The following is a 16,137-nucleotide window of genomic DNA, read 5'->3' as shown; positions in this document are numbered from 1 at the left end:
TAATCATGTGAGTAAATGAGCCTTCAGACAATTTAATCTACCACTCTCAAGTCATTGCCAAACTTTGAGCCTTCTCAGCTAAGAACTTAGACATGGAGCAACGTCAAGTCATTCCCTCTGACCCCTTTTAAAACTGCTAAGCCACAGAAAACATAAGCATGAGAAAATGTTTTATCCCACTAAATCTGAGATTGTTTATTGTGCAGCTATAGTAACTGGGACAATATGTTATCCCTATAATTCTATTTTTTCTTTACTAACTCATGACCAAACAGCATTAATTGTAGGGAGCTAAAGCTCCCCAAATTCAAAAGAGTGCATGGTTTATCTCAGGAGGCCTGCTTGCATAAAAAAGTAAAGGCTGGTTCTGTTGAATTTCAGGAAGAAGATTAAGTATAGCCTAAGGGAGTGTCGAAGGGAGTGTCAAAGGAAGTGTCAATTGCACCTGGATCTTCAGGATGTTACTTTTGTGTTGTTTTGGAATGCAAAAAGAAACAGATTGTGTTTAAAAGGAGGTTAAGAAATAAACTCGGGGAGGCAGTTGTGAGATCTGCTCTCCCTCCTGCACCCTGTCTGTCTTCTCTTTTTTCTCAGTCCCCGCTCCCCCATTCAGGTACCCGGTTTGACTTGGTCGGCTGGCTTCCGACAGAGTGGCGCCCGAACAGGGACCTGAAAACGGGGGGAAAAAGCAAGGACCCACCGCAAGAAGAGTGCACTCGAGATTGGCCAAAGAAGCCGTGGGCGGTGAAGGTGAGTACGCAGGAGTTTTTGTAAATATAGAAACTGTAAGAGAAAATATAATGGGCCAAGGAAATAGTCGACTGCTATTTGTACATATGCTTAAGAATATGCTTAGAGTTAGAGGAGCTAAAGTAGCTCAGCAACAGTTAATGAAGTTTTTGCAATTTATAGAAGAAGTTTGTCCCTGGTTCCCTGAGGAAGGGACAATTGATTTAGAGGCATGGTTAAGAGTGGGTAAAAAGTTACGGGATTACTATGATGACCACGGACCTACTAAGGTTCCGGCAGATACTTTTGGGCTTTGGACTTTGATTAGAGATTCTTTAGACCCTAGGCATGAAAGAGATCAGATTCATGAGTATGACGAATCTGAGGCTGCTGGGGTTGTGCCTTCTGCTCCTCCGATGCCTCCCCCTCCTTTCAACTCCATTTTTACTGATGAACAAACTTTTACAGTTTGCTAATATGCAGTCATTTATCTTTCCTCGTGTAATTAAGACCACCCCGATACAGAATGCTCTTAATATATTTACTGATGGTTCCTCTAATGGAAAAGCCGTGTATGCTGTTGACAACCAAAATCCTATTGTCATACAAACATCCCCTGCATCTGCTCAGATTGTAGAATTGCGGGCAGTTGCTGCAATTTTTCAAATATTCGCTCAACAACCCCTTAACCTATATACTGATAGTCAATACATTGCTAAAGCTTTAATTATATTGGAGACTGTACTTTATATTGCTACCCACAATTCTGAGGTGCATTCGTTATTGGCGCAAATTCAATTGGCTATGCACAACAGAAAAGAATTCTGCTATGTGACTCATATTCGAGCTCATACAAATCTCCCTGGTCCTTTGTCTAAAGCTAATGCACTTGTTGATGCAGCCACCCACCTATGTCTGCTTGCTAGTAATGTTGAACAAGCACGACAATCTCATGCTATACATCATCAAAATAGTTCTTATCTAAGAAAGCAATTTCATCTCACCAGAGAAGCAGCAAGACAAATTATAAAAAGTTGTCCCACTTGCCCTCAGTTTTTTCATGTTCCTCATTATGGTATTAATCCCCGTGGTTTGCTACCGAATCAAATTTGGCAGATGGATGTAACCCACATTCCTGAATTTGGTAAATTAAAATATGTACATGTTACTGTAGATACATTTTCTGGATTCATTTTCGCTTCTTCTTTGACTGGTGAAGCCACTAAACATGTTATTGATCACTGCTTACGCTGCTTTGCAGCTATTGGATGTCCTCAAATTCTTAAGACAGACAATGGCTCTGGTTATACTAGTGCCGCTTTTAAAACATTTTGCTCTCAGTTACATATTGAACATAAAACTGGTATTCCTTACAACCCACAAGGTCAAGGCATTGTAGAACGTGCCCATGGCTTTCTGAAGACTCAACTTGAGAAAATAAAAAAGGGGGAGTTATACCCCTATTCTCCACAAAATTATTTAAATCATGCCTTATTCATTTTAAATTTTTTAAATTTGGATGCCAAAGGGCACTCTGCAGCTGAGCGCTTATGGCATCCCACTACTACTTTTAATTATGCCACTGTAAGATGGAAAGATCCGTTAACTGGACAATGGAATGGACCAGATCCTGTACTAATATGGGGGCGAGGGCATGTTTGTGTTTTTCCGCAGGGAGCTGACGGAGCACGCTGGTTGCCTGAACGACTAGTGCAGCATGCCGAAAATGAACATCGAGATTATTCTTCTGATGGGAATACTGATTAATCCAACAGTTTATGCCGCAGTGCATTGGGCTTACATCCCAGATCCTCCGGTACTACATCCAACTGTTTGGTCTGGGCCACAGATCCAGGTTTTTTCTAATAACTCTAAACTTTTAGGATTGCCATTAACCATGGAACAGCAATATGTATATGATAATTTTAATTTTTCCGGATCAGCAATAGGACTACCTATTTGTTTTCTATTCAATTCTACTTCCCAACCTGGGTGTTTGAATATCATGGAGCAGCCTTAGCATAAGAAAGGAGCTGTTATGCTTGGGGCTCCTGATGGCAAAGCTGTCAGCAATAATGATACAATTCCGTTTGAACTTTGTCACTCGAAGAGGCATCTGCAAAAAGATTCAGTATGGTGGCATCGTTGTCATCAAGAGAATGTCACTTTGTATCCAGTAACAGGACTTAATGAAACTGTTTGGGACTTCTCTCAGCCTTATAACACTGAGACTGCTTTATCTGCTGGACTCTGGAAAACAAGCTCTGGCGCTTGGCAGACTCATATTTGGAAACTGGCTGCCGGACTTGTGTTAATAATTGTCAGCTGTCTAATTGTGTTACTCCTGTTAACACTTCTGTTCTTGTGCTTAGATAACCACCATTTATAATGGTTCCTGTTAACCTTACAGGCCCTTGGTTTGATGAATATGGGTTACAGGTTTTACAAAAAATTAACACGGCCTTAGGAAGATCTATAAGGGCTGTGGCTGTTGTTGTGGCAGGTATTCTTGTAGCCTTAAAAGAAGCTCCCGAACTACAAATAAATACTGGTCAAACAGTGTAAGAATTTATAAAGGGTTTAAAAGGTTTAGTCCCTACTTGGGGACCATTTACTCATTTATTAGGATTTGTTATCGTTCTAGCCTGTTTCGTGTTAGTCATCTTGTGTTTATTGCCATATCTGTTGAAATGCGCAATACAAGCAGTGCGAGATGTTGGTTCCGAGATACATGCAATAAAGTTAAGAAATAAAAATACCCCAGTATAGTGGCTGGTAGTCAAAGACGGGTAAGGACTTCTTGGAAACTGGACAACCTAAGACAGGGCATGTATGATGGAATACATGTTCCAATGACGGGTAAGCTCCATGTTTCGCAGGAAGCCACCTAAGACAGGCACAGTCTACTATAAAGTAAAAAAGGGGGAATTGTAGGGAGCTAAAGCTCCCCAAATTCAAAAGAGTGCATGGTTTATCTCAGGAGGCCTGCTTGCATAAAAAAGTAAAGGCTGGTTCTGTTGAATTTCAGGAAGAAGATTAAGTATAGCCTAAGGGAGTGTCGAAGGGAGTGTCAAAGGAAGTGTCAATTGCACCTGGATCTTCAGGATGTTACTTTCGTGTTGTTTTGGAATGCAAAAAGAAACAGATTGTGTTTAAAAGGAGGTTAAGAAATAAACTCGGAGAGGCAGTTGTGAGATCTGCTCTCCCTCCTGCACCCTGTCTGTCTTCTCTTTTTTCTCAGTCCCCGCTCCCCCATTCAGGTACCCGGTTTGACTTGGTCGGCTGGCTTCCGACAATTAATGTGCATTAACACTTTCCCATTGTTCGAATTTTTGGTTCCTATGATATATACTAAAAGCTGTTTTATTTGATTTGACCTAAATTTTTTATTACAGCCATGATCAAATGTTGCAATAATCTTAAGTAAGAATAATGCAAGCAGAGAGAAGTGCAAGCACAAAAATCCTGAGGTGAACATGAGTCTAGAGTGTTTGAGGAACCGGAAATGGGCCAGCGTGGGTGGCAGGTTGTAGGAGAAGAGCAGTAAGGCTATATCAGAGACCTCTGTCATACAAAGCAACACAGGCCATAATGAAGAGTCCTGATTTTATTCTAAGCACTCCAGAAGGTTTTACGCGGTCAAGTCACCTGCTCTGGTTCACATCTTATGAGATCACTGCAGCATGAATGATTCGTAGACTTTGGTGGAAGCAGAAAAAAAAATCAGAGCTAATGCAGAAGCACAGATACAAGATGAAGGGGCTTGAGTGGGGGTGGTAGCAGCAGAACTGGAGCAAAAAAAAGATATATCGGGAGTATATTTCAGAGATAGGAATTACAAGAATATGACATAATTCGCGACTAGCTTTGAGACAAGGAAATGAATTAAGGATTACATCTATATGTGTAGCTGGAATAACTGAATGGATTAGGAGGAAAGTAATCAAATTGGGGAAAGAGTATGACAAAAGAAAAGATTTGACATAAGTGTAATCGAGAGTTAAGTTTGACATATTTTTGGCAATTCTGATTTTAAATCCTAATGAAAACAACCAGGCAAATAGACTCAGAAGCATTATAGTGCAAGCTAGTAGTTTAATCTGATCAAAATCCAGTCCATGCAAAGAGAAGAAAATATGCTTTTTAATGTAATAATCATTTTAGACTAGGTGCAGTTTTCCAGATAGGCTATATTTCTTGTTCTAGTTTCTCTGTCTAAAAAATGTAAGTTTGATGAGTAGGCCAAATTAATTCAAAGTGCTATTGTTATTCAGTATTTTTATCTGTTGCATGCATCAGCTTTCATCAACTGGACTTCCTTCCTCTACAGCACAGTGATAGAATGAATAAGAGCTATATAATGTGCAACAATCTTACAAAAATATAAATAAGAATGTGGCAAGGCTGATTAACTATCACAAGACTTTAGTAGATTGAGAATGCTCTTGGGAAGGAGTATTTATAGTTGCTAAGGTTAGAAACCCTGGCCAGGTTATAAAATTATAAACAGTGAGGAGCTTTTTTTCAGTATTTTTGAATAGAATATGGGTAACTCATAGGCAGGAACCTCCCCTCTAAAGAATTTTATTCTTGGCATCCTTTTGTTGGAAAAACTAGGTACTTAGGGGTGTGTCCTTACAAATACTAAAATCTTCCTTTCGTGGAAAGTTTTGTAGTACTATTTGGAAATTACCCTTAGGTGGGGAAAATATGTATTTATATATATTTCTCTATATATTTTGTTTTGTCAAACAAAAACTAATAATACTGCAGTGATTCAACTGAGTACTGCTTTCTCTTTCTACAAACACAATTGTCGCACTTTGTCAAAGAGGAAGGTGTTTAAGGTCACTCTTTCTTTATGTGGTTCAGTTGTTATGTAACAGAACGCATTCACTCTTAACAATTGATATACAAACAGTGCTCTCAGATAGATTGTTACATGATATATAGTGTATTAGAAATGGTCCTGCTGTTGATTGCTTTTAAGCAAACTAGTTATTCCAACTTGGACTCATGTGTTTTGTACGTGTGTGCGTGCTCATACATGTGTGCATGCAGGAAAATACACAAGCATACAAAAATAGTGTGTTTTTTAGTCATCAAATACAACATGACCACATAACTGTTGAGTTAAAAGCATTTTTCTCTAGCCCCATCTCTCTTACCACTCACTTTAGTTACCCCCACTAAATTATTGCAGGTAGAAAACTATATCTGTCTTAGTATTTAGCTTAGTTTTGGACTTAGCACATACTAGGAACTAAACATTGGTCAATTGAATGCAATTGCTTCTTCTAACTGCAACCTCTTTCTTTTTCATTCCTTCACACATTTCATTCATTATTTATCCCTGGTTTTTAGGCAACATCCTTCTTACTCTATTGAAACTATTTACATCTAACAAAAGTGAACAATAATCATTTGTTTGCCTAATTCCATTGCTTCTTATTAGCCCTCATCCTGTGTGACCTCTTAGTAATATTTAACAGAGTTCTCCACACCTCACATTTGAAATTCCTTTTTCCTTTGAAATTCCTTTGGTTTTTGTCAACCTACATCACATTTTTCCTCTTCCTATCAACAAAATCCCTCCTTCTTTGTATTTACCACTAAATTTGAGTCTACAGCCATGCCTCCCTGAACAGGCCCGATCTCGTCTGATCTCGGAAGCTAAGCAGGGTTGGGCCTGGTTAGTACTTGGATAGGAGTCTACCTAGGAAGACCAGGTCTACAGTCGTGTACATAAAAAAAATTGATAGTTGTGAAGGTTTTGCCCTCATGCCTTATCTTTTCACTGTACTCTCTTGCTAGACATTGTAATCTTGTCTTAGGGCTTCAGCTCCCAAATCTATGTTGATGATGTCTAAATCTATACACAAGTCTTAACATTTTTTTCTGAATATTTTTCTTTGCATATTAGTTTAAAAACCACTTTAGCTTAAAAAATCAAAAAACAACAGAAATGGGCTCTGGCTAGCTTAAGCAAAATTGAAATAAGAGAAGCTTATTGGAGTGATTACTGGAGAATTCCAGGGAAGCTAAGAGACAGAATGTATGGCCACCACAAGGGGCCAAAGTCCTGAGAGGAACTCAGGAAATATTCCTCCCTCATGTCTCACACCTGGACTCCTCTTCGAGTTTGTATATGTCTTCTCTTATCCTAGAAACTAGCTTTTTGTACTCTTTAGCCCATATTGGAATGTGACAACAAATTTTCACCAAGTTTATGTATCTGCAGATTTAGATGTCCAAAGAGAGATTTACTTTGCTTTCTCTGTTGTTATATTAATAATATGAGGCAAGGACTCTTAGCGGCCCATCCCAGGAAAATATTACCCCCAAGTAGTCCATTCTGGCCACAGTAAAGTGTCTATTGTACAAGTGATGGCTGCCTCAAAACCATGTGAAATAAAAAGAGATGTTTCAAGAATAGGAAATGAACGAAAAGATAAGGTTTGCTTGGCTAGAATAACTAATTTGTTTCTATTACAATACCCCATATGCACATGAAATGTATGTGCCAAACTCTAATTATTATCCACCAACCCAGCCTCACCTCCTGAAAGAGAGAGAAAGAGAGAGATCACCAGTTCTCTTTAGTAACAGGATAATCCTGCCAAGTTGTTCAAAGTAGAAATTGCTGAATTGTCTTTGACTCCATTGCAACCACCTATATTCTAATACTTTCCAGCCTGTCAATTCTAAAACTAAACTCCCTCATGGCTCCATACTCTCCAACCCCATTTCACTACCCTTTCACAGCCTCTCATCCCTGCCTCTTCTCTGTGACCTTATCATTTACTTTTTAAATCTTTATCCATACTAGACTAGCAAGCTACACCCCGTCACTTCTTTTATTAAAACCATTACAACCTACGGAGTAAAATACAAACAGCCAAGCTTCACATTTGGCCCCTCCTCAACCAGAGAATCCCATCACGATCCATAGACATCTCTTATTCAATCTCATAAATGATGTTATTTATTCAACCTCTTGGACTTTGGTATATGCCAATTTCTAACCCTGAAATTGCCTTATTCTCTTATCTATTTGGCAAAAGCTTTTTCGTCCTTCTGGATTTACCTCAGGACCCAATTCAAATATCATCCTCCTCTCTGAGAAAACTTGTCTTGACACTTCATATCACCAAGGAAATTAATCTTATCTACCTTACTTTAACTCAGTACAATATTTTTAGCACCTCTTACTTAGTTTTTCTACAGTTTATTTGTTTTATATTTTAACATTTGGGCAACCTCATATATTTTATATTTTCCCCTGTCCTTTAAAGCCTTACACAGGGTCTGGAGCAGAGAAAGAATATTCATAAATAAAAAATATGAATGTTTTTATTGTAGATCATGGATTTTAAATGGGCTTTTTCTTTTGTTGGTATTTAACTTTTCAAGTTGTGAGGAATCTATTTTTAATGGGAAGACTTATACAAAGTATTCAACTTTTAAAAATCATTACTGAGCTTTCTCTGTGTGATCTATAGAACAGCCAAGATAGTGCCATGACCAAGCAGTTTACTCTGCAGGGCTGAGAATGACTTGTAAACAAATAACAACATTGCAAGTCAGATTATAAATCCTAGAGGTACAAAAAATTGCCTATAGGAAAAAAGAGAAATGAAAGATTAGTTTGGGTTGGAAACTAGCATTACAAATAAAGCCACATAAAACAGAGAAGGACAGCCTCAAATGCCACCCAAAATGGTCAGCTAAGTGAATACCATTGTTGTTTTTTTAAAAGTCTACATAAATCTGGTACATAGTGTACAAATTCTGTCCTCTAACTACTAAACTATTTTTGCTAATGTACTGTAGTCATGATTTATAATGCCTATAAAAACTAGCCTAAGACAAACTTTCTCGAACACACAAACACTCACACATACACAACTGGCAAGGTGGTAATTTCATTGGCTGAGCATTCATCTCTACATTGAGTAAAAGACAAAGATTGAAGATTAACGTGTTAAAGTGAAGGTTTGCTAAGGCTTAACTATGGGTATCCAATTGCCTGTATAAAGCACTAAGTCAAACACCAAGCCAAGACAAAAGTGTTTGTTCTTTACTTAGGCTCCCAACCGCAGGCATCATGTATTTAAGGGTAAGCTTAAAGGCAAGCCTTTGGAGAATACAGCATAACGTTGGCAAGCAAGTCATTCCCAGCTAAGCAATCTAAATCTTGAGAACAAAACTACAACAGTCAGAGAGTTTAAGAGAATAAAGCCCAAAATATGATGATGTCTTGTTTTTCCCGTTTTCTTTCTTTCCTGTCCCTATCATTATGGATTGGCATTAAATGCTCTGTGGAATCTGATGAGGAGTGCACAGAGGATGCAGGCATGCTGTAAGAGCACTTGCATTGCAGCCTCCTCAGGTCTGGTAGAGGCTGTCTGAATGAGCAGTCCCTGTGATTATAAGGAGTGTCTAGTACTGACTTCAACCTATCATAAGCTTTAATGCACATATAAATTCACATAATAAACAATGCTTCAGGGAACAGATAGAATGAGATCTTCACATCTGTCCCACCAAAGGTGGATTAGTTGGCTAGACTTGGAAATTTTTAAAATTTTACTTTACGAGAACAAAGAATACATCTTCCCAGGCTGTCACAATTGTCTACCAAAATAACTCTATTAGACTGAATTTGCCATCAAACATTTAATAAATGATGCTTCAATTTCTTATTCAAATTCTCCATTGTTGGGCTCTATTATTTTCATTTGTTTTATTTCAAAAATGCATTTTAGTTCATACATAATGAATGAGTGACTAATAATATACAGATACATTCCTAAGTGCTTTCATTCTTGATTATTCATGATATCTATTTCTTATTCATCTGGCAGGGTAAAGAGCCCTAGAGAACAAGATGACCTTTTCATTTATGACCAGCAGAATATGGAAATGTATTTTATATGAGTAACCTCTCTATTGATCAGGATTCTCTCAAGGACCAACCCAGATGAATGATTGTTTATGGCCAGTATGGCATAGTGGTCAGCATCTATTTTGATTAGTCAGTGCCCGATGAATAGTTATAATGATCTGGATAGATATACATATATGACAGTTATTTTTTCATATGACAGTTATTTAACTCAGATTATGCTGTGACTTTTTATTCTTTTAAACTCATATTCAAGGTTAACTGAAAGAAAATTTGTAAGTAATGTCTACATTACTATGGACGCTAATAGCTTTTACTTTTTGTCTCTGCCCCTCTACCTCTGCCCTCCATGGCTCCACCTATATCGTGTGCTCGTCCCCTATCAATTCTCATAAACAGACTACATACATTATTTGTTTTACTTAATGTGTTAGAAATCTCAGTATATGTCATCATCTTTCACAACATTTAAATATATGTCACATATATCATATAAGTATATGATATATATATCACATATATCACACCTACATCATATATATCATTTATATATATATATATAATATATATATATATATTATATATATATAATCCAAATGTTAATAAGCTATAAAGAAGGTAGTGTGTTTGGTTATTTATCCAATCAATGTATGTTGAATCTCTACTTTGATCCAGGAACAAGTAGAAATGTGACAGAAAATTGAAAGAAACAGGTTGGGGATGATCAGCTGGATTATGATAGAATCTTCGATTATTGAGTTAACTTTTACTCTAATTGGATCTCTGGTTGGCCCACTTTTGGAAACTAGGAGATGGTGACTACAATCCTGCCATTATGATTTTCAAGTTTAACATATTTTTTCCCCCTTCTCCTTTACACCTTTTCATAGAATTAGTCTGACAGTAGTCTGTTGTGCCACTTCTCAATGCAATGCTTTTTCTGATGTTGACTCTTAAGTATATACCATTCTGCAATTCATTAAAGAAAAGTACCTAGAATATGAATTCTCACTGCAAGCACATCAATGTCATCTCTACTTTACAGATTAAATCACTCACAACCCAGAGACCTGATAACCTTCCCAGAGTCTCATACCTATTAGCAGCAGCAGATCTGATATTTTTGTCCTAATTCTATCAGAGACTTGACTAGAGTGATTCAGAATTAATATTCAAAGGATTATTTTTAGTCTATTTAGTTCACATTAATTAAGCTATTATGAATTGATTAAACTAATATTAATATCATTCTCATTGTTAACATAAATTTCATTAATTTGTTTTAATTTATCTCATTCCTGGGATTGCATAGCCGCCATGCTCTAATTTTCAAGGGAATGATAGTTACTTCCCATGTGTACTCCATGCTCATAATACTTCTCATCTAGATATGAGCAAATATGTGTACTTTTATATCATGAGGCTCAGAGAAGACAAAATAGGATGAAAACTTGCTAACTAAGTTCTGTATCCTACTCCCTCAAAATATAGATCTTAATCATCTGCATTTTAAACAATAATAAACAAAATGACTGATGTCAGATATTTAATTTTCCTCCAGAGCTCAGATTTTAAAACTCAGAAGTTATTTCAAAATGAACCCTGGTTTTAGTTGCTTAGCAAACTATTTGAATGTATCCTTATACTACCTATTTTTGTTTTATTAATGACTTACCATCCTTTTACCAGAAAATGTAGTACTTTGTATTCGATTAACAAACAGAAGAGGAACTGGTTTCAACATCCATTTATTATTGCTCAAAACATTATAATTAACCATATTCTATTTGTTTTCATACATAAACAGGAGGAACAGCTAATGACACCTCAAAAGAACAAATAATTCAAAACCGCACCAAATAATTTATTGGTGTATGTGGCCTAACTACAAGGGATATCATGTGTAGTACTTGCTTGAAAACATTTAGCCTCTGCATTTTAGAGAAGGAGCACTATAGGAAAGGAAGATAACCAGCATATAATATTGAAGGATTCTGTTTTTTTTATTTTTTTTAATGGACTTTATTCTCCAGAGTAGTTTGTAGGTTCATACTAAACTTGAGCAGAAGGTACAGAGATTTCCCATATACCCTGTGACCCCATACATGCATAGCTTCCCCCATTATCAACGTCTTCCACAAAGAGGTACATTCATAACAATTGATGGACCTACATTAATTTATCACAATCATCCAAAGTTAATAGTTTATATTAGGGTTCACTCTTGGTGTCCTACATTCCATGGGTTTGGACAAATGTATAATGACATGTACCTACTATTACAGTATCATACAGATTAGTTTCACTGCCCTAAAACTCTTCTGTGCTTCACCTAGTCATCTCTTTCTATCCCCTAAACCCTGAGAAGCACTAATTTTTTTTTTTTCTGGTCTGTCTAGTTTTGCCTTTTCCAGAATGTCATATAGTTGGAATCATAAAATATGTAGCCTTTTCAAGTTGGCTTCTTTCACTTGTGCATTAATGTGCATTAATGCTATTTCATAGCTTGATAATACATCTCAGTTTAACACTCAATAATATTCCATTGTCTGGATGAACCAGAATTTATTTATCCATTCATCTACTGAGGACATCTTGATTGCTTCCAAGTTTTGCAATTATGAATAAAGTTGATATAAACATCTATGTGAAGGTTTTCAGTTGGACCTAAGTTTTCAACGTTTTTGAATAAATACCAAGAAGTGTTTTGATTTTTAACTAGTGGGATTTAGATAGCCAATGGGAAAAAAGAAATCATATTTTGGGAAGACCTCATTTCTCATTGTTTCTATAAAACTTCTAAAATAGGGATATGTGTGTGCGTGTGTGTGTGTGTGTGTGTGTGTGTGTGTGTGTGTGTAATCTCTCAACCCCAAGCCATCTGCCTGAAAGTAAAAGTACTGTTTGTAGAGGTGATTCCACCTGCCAAGGGTTTACTATATGTCATTTATCTGTAGAGCTCTAAACGTGCATTGCTTTACTTATTTCCACAAGGCAGTGCTGATACAACCCTCCCTGATGACTATCGAGGACTACTTTATGTGCTTCTTTCCTTTCCCACATTACCTATGGATGTGTACAATGAGACCAAAATAATTTTAGGAAAAATACGTGTGCTTTTACAATCACTAGAGCCATAAAATTTATTCTCTAACACTATTATCATTATTTGAAACCACTAAAGGAATTATTTAAATTTGCATTTTAAATAGAGAGCAGCAAAATTGTTCTGTCACCAAAAGTAATTAATTTCTGTACCCTTTTAATTTATCATAAATAATAAAATTGTCAAATGTTTACAACTATATAATATGTGTATTTACAAAATGCAGCTTTTAGTTTATATAGAATTCAGCATGTTTGATTGAATGATTAATGGGGAATAAAACAGGAAAGTTTAAGAATCACTTCTCTAAGATATTAATAATTATGTTTATTCATTTTATCTTTTAATTGAAAATATAATTTAGGTCTGAATTGAAGAAAATAAAATAGAGATGGAAAGATAGGAAAGTTGTTACATAGTGAAGATCTTTTCAGAAAGAACACTTACTGTTTAAAATTTCTGGCAATACATTTTTATGGTAATCCATAGGAATTCTACAGGTTGATGTGCTGATGAGTTCAGCTCCCATCGATATTATTAAAAATATGTGCTTAGGTGGCTTTGCTATTCGTAGTGAATTCATAAAAATGGCTCAATAGAATTTCAGGTCAGCAAAATTGATTCCTTTATTCATTAATCCATTATTTCAATTTATTTTATTATGTTAGGCATAGGGATTGCAAAACTCTGCCCCCCTAAAACTACCTCGGTTTAAACTCTCACCTGCACTACTGTAGCAAACCCCTAAGTGGACTTCTTGCTTTTATTCTTTGCTCTAATCCAGTTTTTCATAGTGAATCAAAACTTCATGGGCACCCAGCTCTTTTTCTAAAATATGGTTCTTATAATTCTACTAAAATCATTAATCAATAAATGTCATTCTGTTGAACTCAGGATACAATGTAAAATCCTTAAACTGGCCATCAAGGCTCTTTATGATCTGGCCCTGCTTCTCCCAGCATCGTCACCAGGCAGACTCCCTCTCTGCTCACTACACCATAGCTCCTCATGGGCACTGAGCTCTTTCTTTTAGCCTTTGTTTTTTCCTGACATGCTCACCTCCACATTCTTGGCTTAGCTAACTCCTGGTCATCCTCAGCTCTCAGCTGAAAGACACTTCATCAAAGCAACATTTCCTGAATTAGGTTCTCCTTATAGACTTTCTCATCAGAAAGAGTGTCCATTTGTAATTGATATGTGTCTCTCTGAAGTCATTTTAAAGAAGTCTCTTTCAAGAGAGCGTAATTCTATAATACACAAATCAAGTCTATAATATTTACCATACTATATACAGCATTTAGCGTAATACGTGGCATATGAAAGCCGTGTACTCAAAAATTCATTGTTAATGTTTGATCATATGAGTATGTGAATGTTCTAATAGTGCCTGGCCATGCACAAGCTCCTCCTTTAAACAAATTAAAATTAATCCAGCAATCTTTAATCTTCACGTCCAGTTTCTAAAGAAGATATGTGAATATGACTAAAAAAGGGGACTTTTAGAAAGATCAGCATAAAGATCTTACAACCTAAAGTAGAGAAGGTAAATAAAAGAGCAAAGGAAGAAAAAAATCAAAGGAATTGTTAGAAAAACAAGTTAAAATGAGGGAAAATGGTGTACTAATTTTATTTGAACAGCTATGCTTATAAATCTGCATTTTTAATGGTATTCTTTAATACCCTGGATTTTGGGGGGGAAGCAGAGTGTCTTTCCTTCCAAAACATCACACAAAAAAATAACTATTATTATACACTCCAGAGCTTCCAGGTCCAAGTCCTTGACGAGGCTCAGTAGTTAGATGCTCAAATTCACCCTCTAAGTGTTGAGATCAGTAAAGAATCAGAGACCCTCTTGCCCATGTGAATTTATTTACTACTTAATCTTTAATCCATTTTATTTCTTTATTAAAAGGAGAGATTTTTTTCCTACAGAACTTTTCAGAATCAAGGCACTTTCTTATGTTCTGTCATGAAAATTCTCACTAAAATATTAAATTAAAAAATGGCTTTTGTGGATATACTAAGCATGATGTGTTTTCTAAGCCTGATTTGAATGGAAAGTACTCTAAATTTGAAGTAAATACAAAAATATGAGTTCTAATTGTACAGATATAATTTTAACAGAAGACCCAATCAATTTGAATCATTATAATTAAAATATATTATCTATTTTCCAGATGAATGAATAAAAACTACTTTGATATCTCCTTTATAATTACCTTTAAATTCAGCTAGTTTTTGGTAACTGTGATGCTAAATCAGAGTCAAAAGGATGTTTTTCTGAATCATGCACTTAGATTATCAAAATAATATTTTAATAGAAACACAGTTAACATCTCATAAGGAATCAATACAAATATGTATATTATGTCATTATTATTCACTAAGGCCATGAAGTAATAGTACTCTTTAAATTATTTTTTTTCCTTAAGGATCTATTCAAATGTGTATGGTTGTTACTATAGCAGATAAAGCCACATAATCCTTATTCCCCCAAATTTTATTTCACTGCACAACAGATGTGAAGTAGCAAAAAAGACAAAAAGTAGATGAATATTGTACAACTTTTCAAAAATACATCTAATAAGAAAGCAGTAGAGAATTGTGTTCAAGATGAGATAAGTAAAAAAAGTAAAAAACTCTGAAATAACAATTAAAAAGCTTCATTATTTAACTCTGAAAGAATGTCAGAGTTTATAATAGCAAAGGAATCTAGTAGAGAAAAATTCTGTTTTCTTTTTAGCATTGCTTTTCACTGTGAAATTACTCAATCAATGCCTTTGATGTCTCAAGGTACCATTGTTTAAAACATTAGATTATTAAATATATTATTAAATAAGAGACTTTTGTAGAGAAGGAAATTACATTCAACTACATTATCTATGTTAAATTTCAATTTGCATAGTGAAATATGTTAAAATCCTAACCCCCCAATGTGATGGTATTAGAAAGTATGGCCTTTGTAGGGCAATTAGGTCATGAGGGTGGAGCCCTCATAAATGAGATTAGTATCCTTATAAAAGGGACCCCAGAGAGCTCTCACACTCTGTTTACCATGTAAGCCTACAACAAGAAGACTGCAACCCGAAAGAGGGTCCTCATTGAATCATGCCGGAACCTTAATATCAGACTTCTAGCCTCCAGAACTTTGAGAAATAAAATTTTGTTGTTTATAGGCCACCCAGGTGCTCGTTTCAGCAGCACACATACTATAATATAAGCCACCTAGTTTGTGGTACTTTGTTATAGCAACTGTGACTGACTAAGACATCATTATATGTTATTTCCTTTTCATATAGCAAAAACCTATTGCTTACTGAAATTGCCTATCTTACTAAATTATCTTATCATGTCTTATAGTTTCTCAGGTATTTCTTTCAGAATTCCTAGATAT

The 16,137-nt window shown here is 35.8% G+C and overlaps 1 pseudogene; it reads left to right on the top strand.

The window, feature by feature from the left end:
• Positions 1-6,351: 6,351 nt before the first annotated feature.
• LOC120599082 (uncharacterized) lies at positions 6,352-6,472 on the top strand (annotated as a pseudogene).
• Positions 6,473-16,137: the final 9,665 nt, after the last annotated feature.

The sequence above is a fragment of the Pteropus medius genome, unplaced genomic scaffold (genome assembly GCF_902729225.1).
Source record: "Pteropus medius unplaced genomic scaffold, Ma_sr-lr_union100, whole genome shotgun sequence".
Taxonomy (NCBI): domain Eukaryota; kingdom Metazoa; phylum Chordata; class Mammalia; order Chiroptera; family Pteropodidae; genus Pteropus; species Pteropus medius.
The sequence above is the reverse complement of the archived record's forward strand: the minus strand, read 5'-3'. Positions and strand labels throughout refer to the sequence as shown.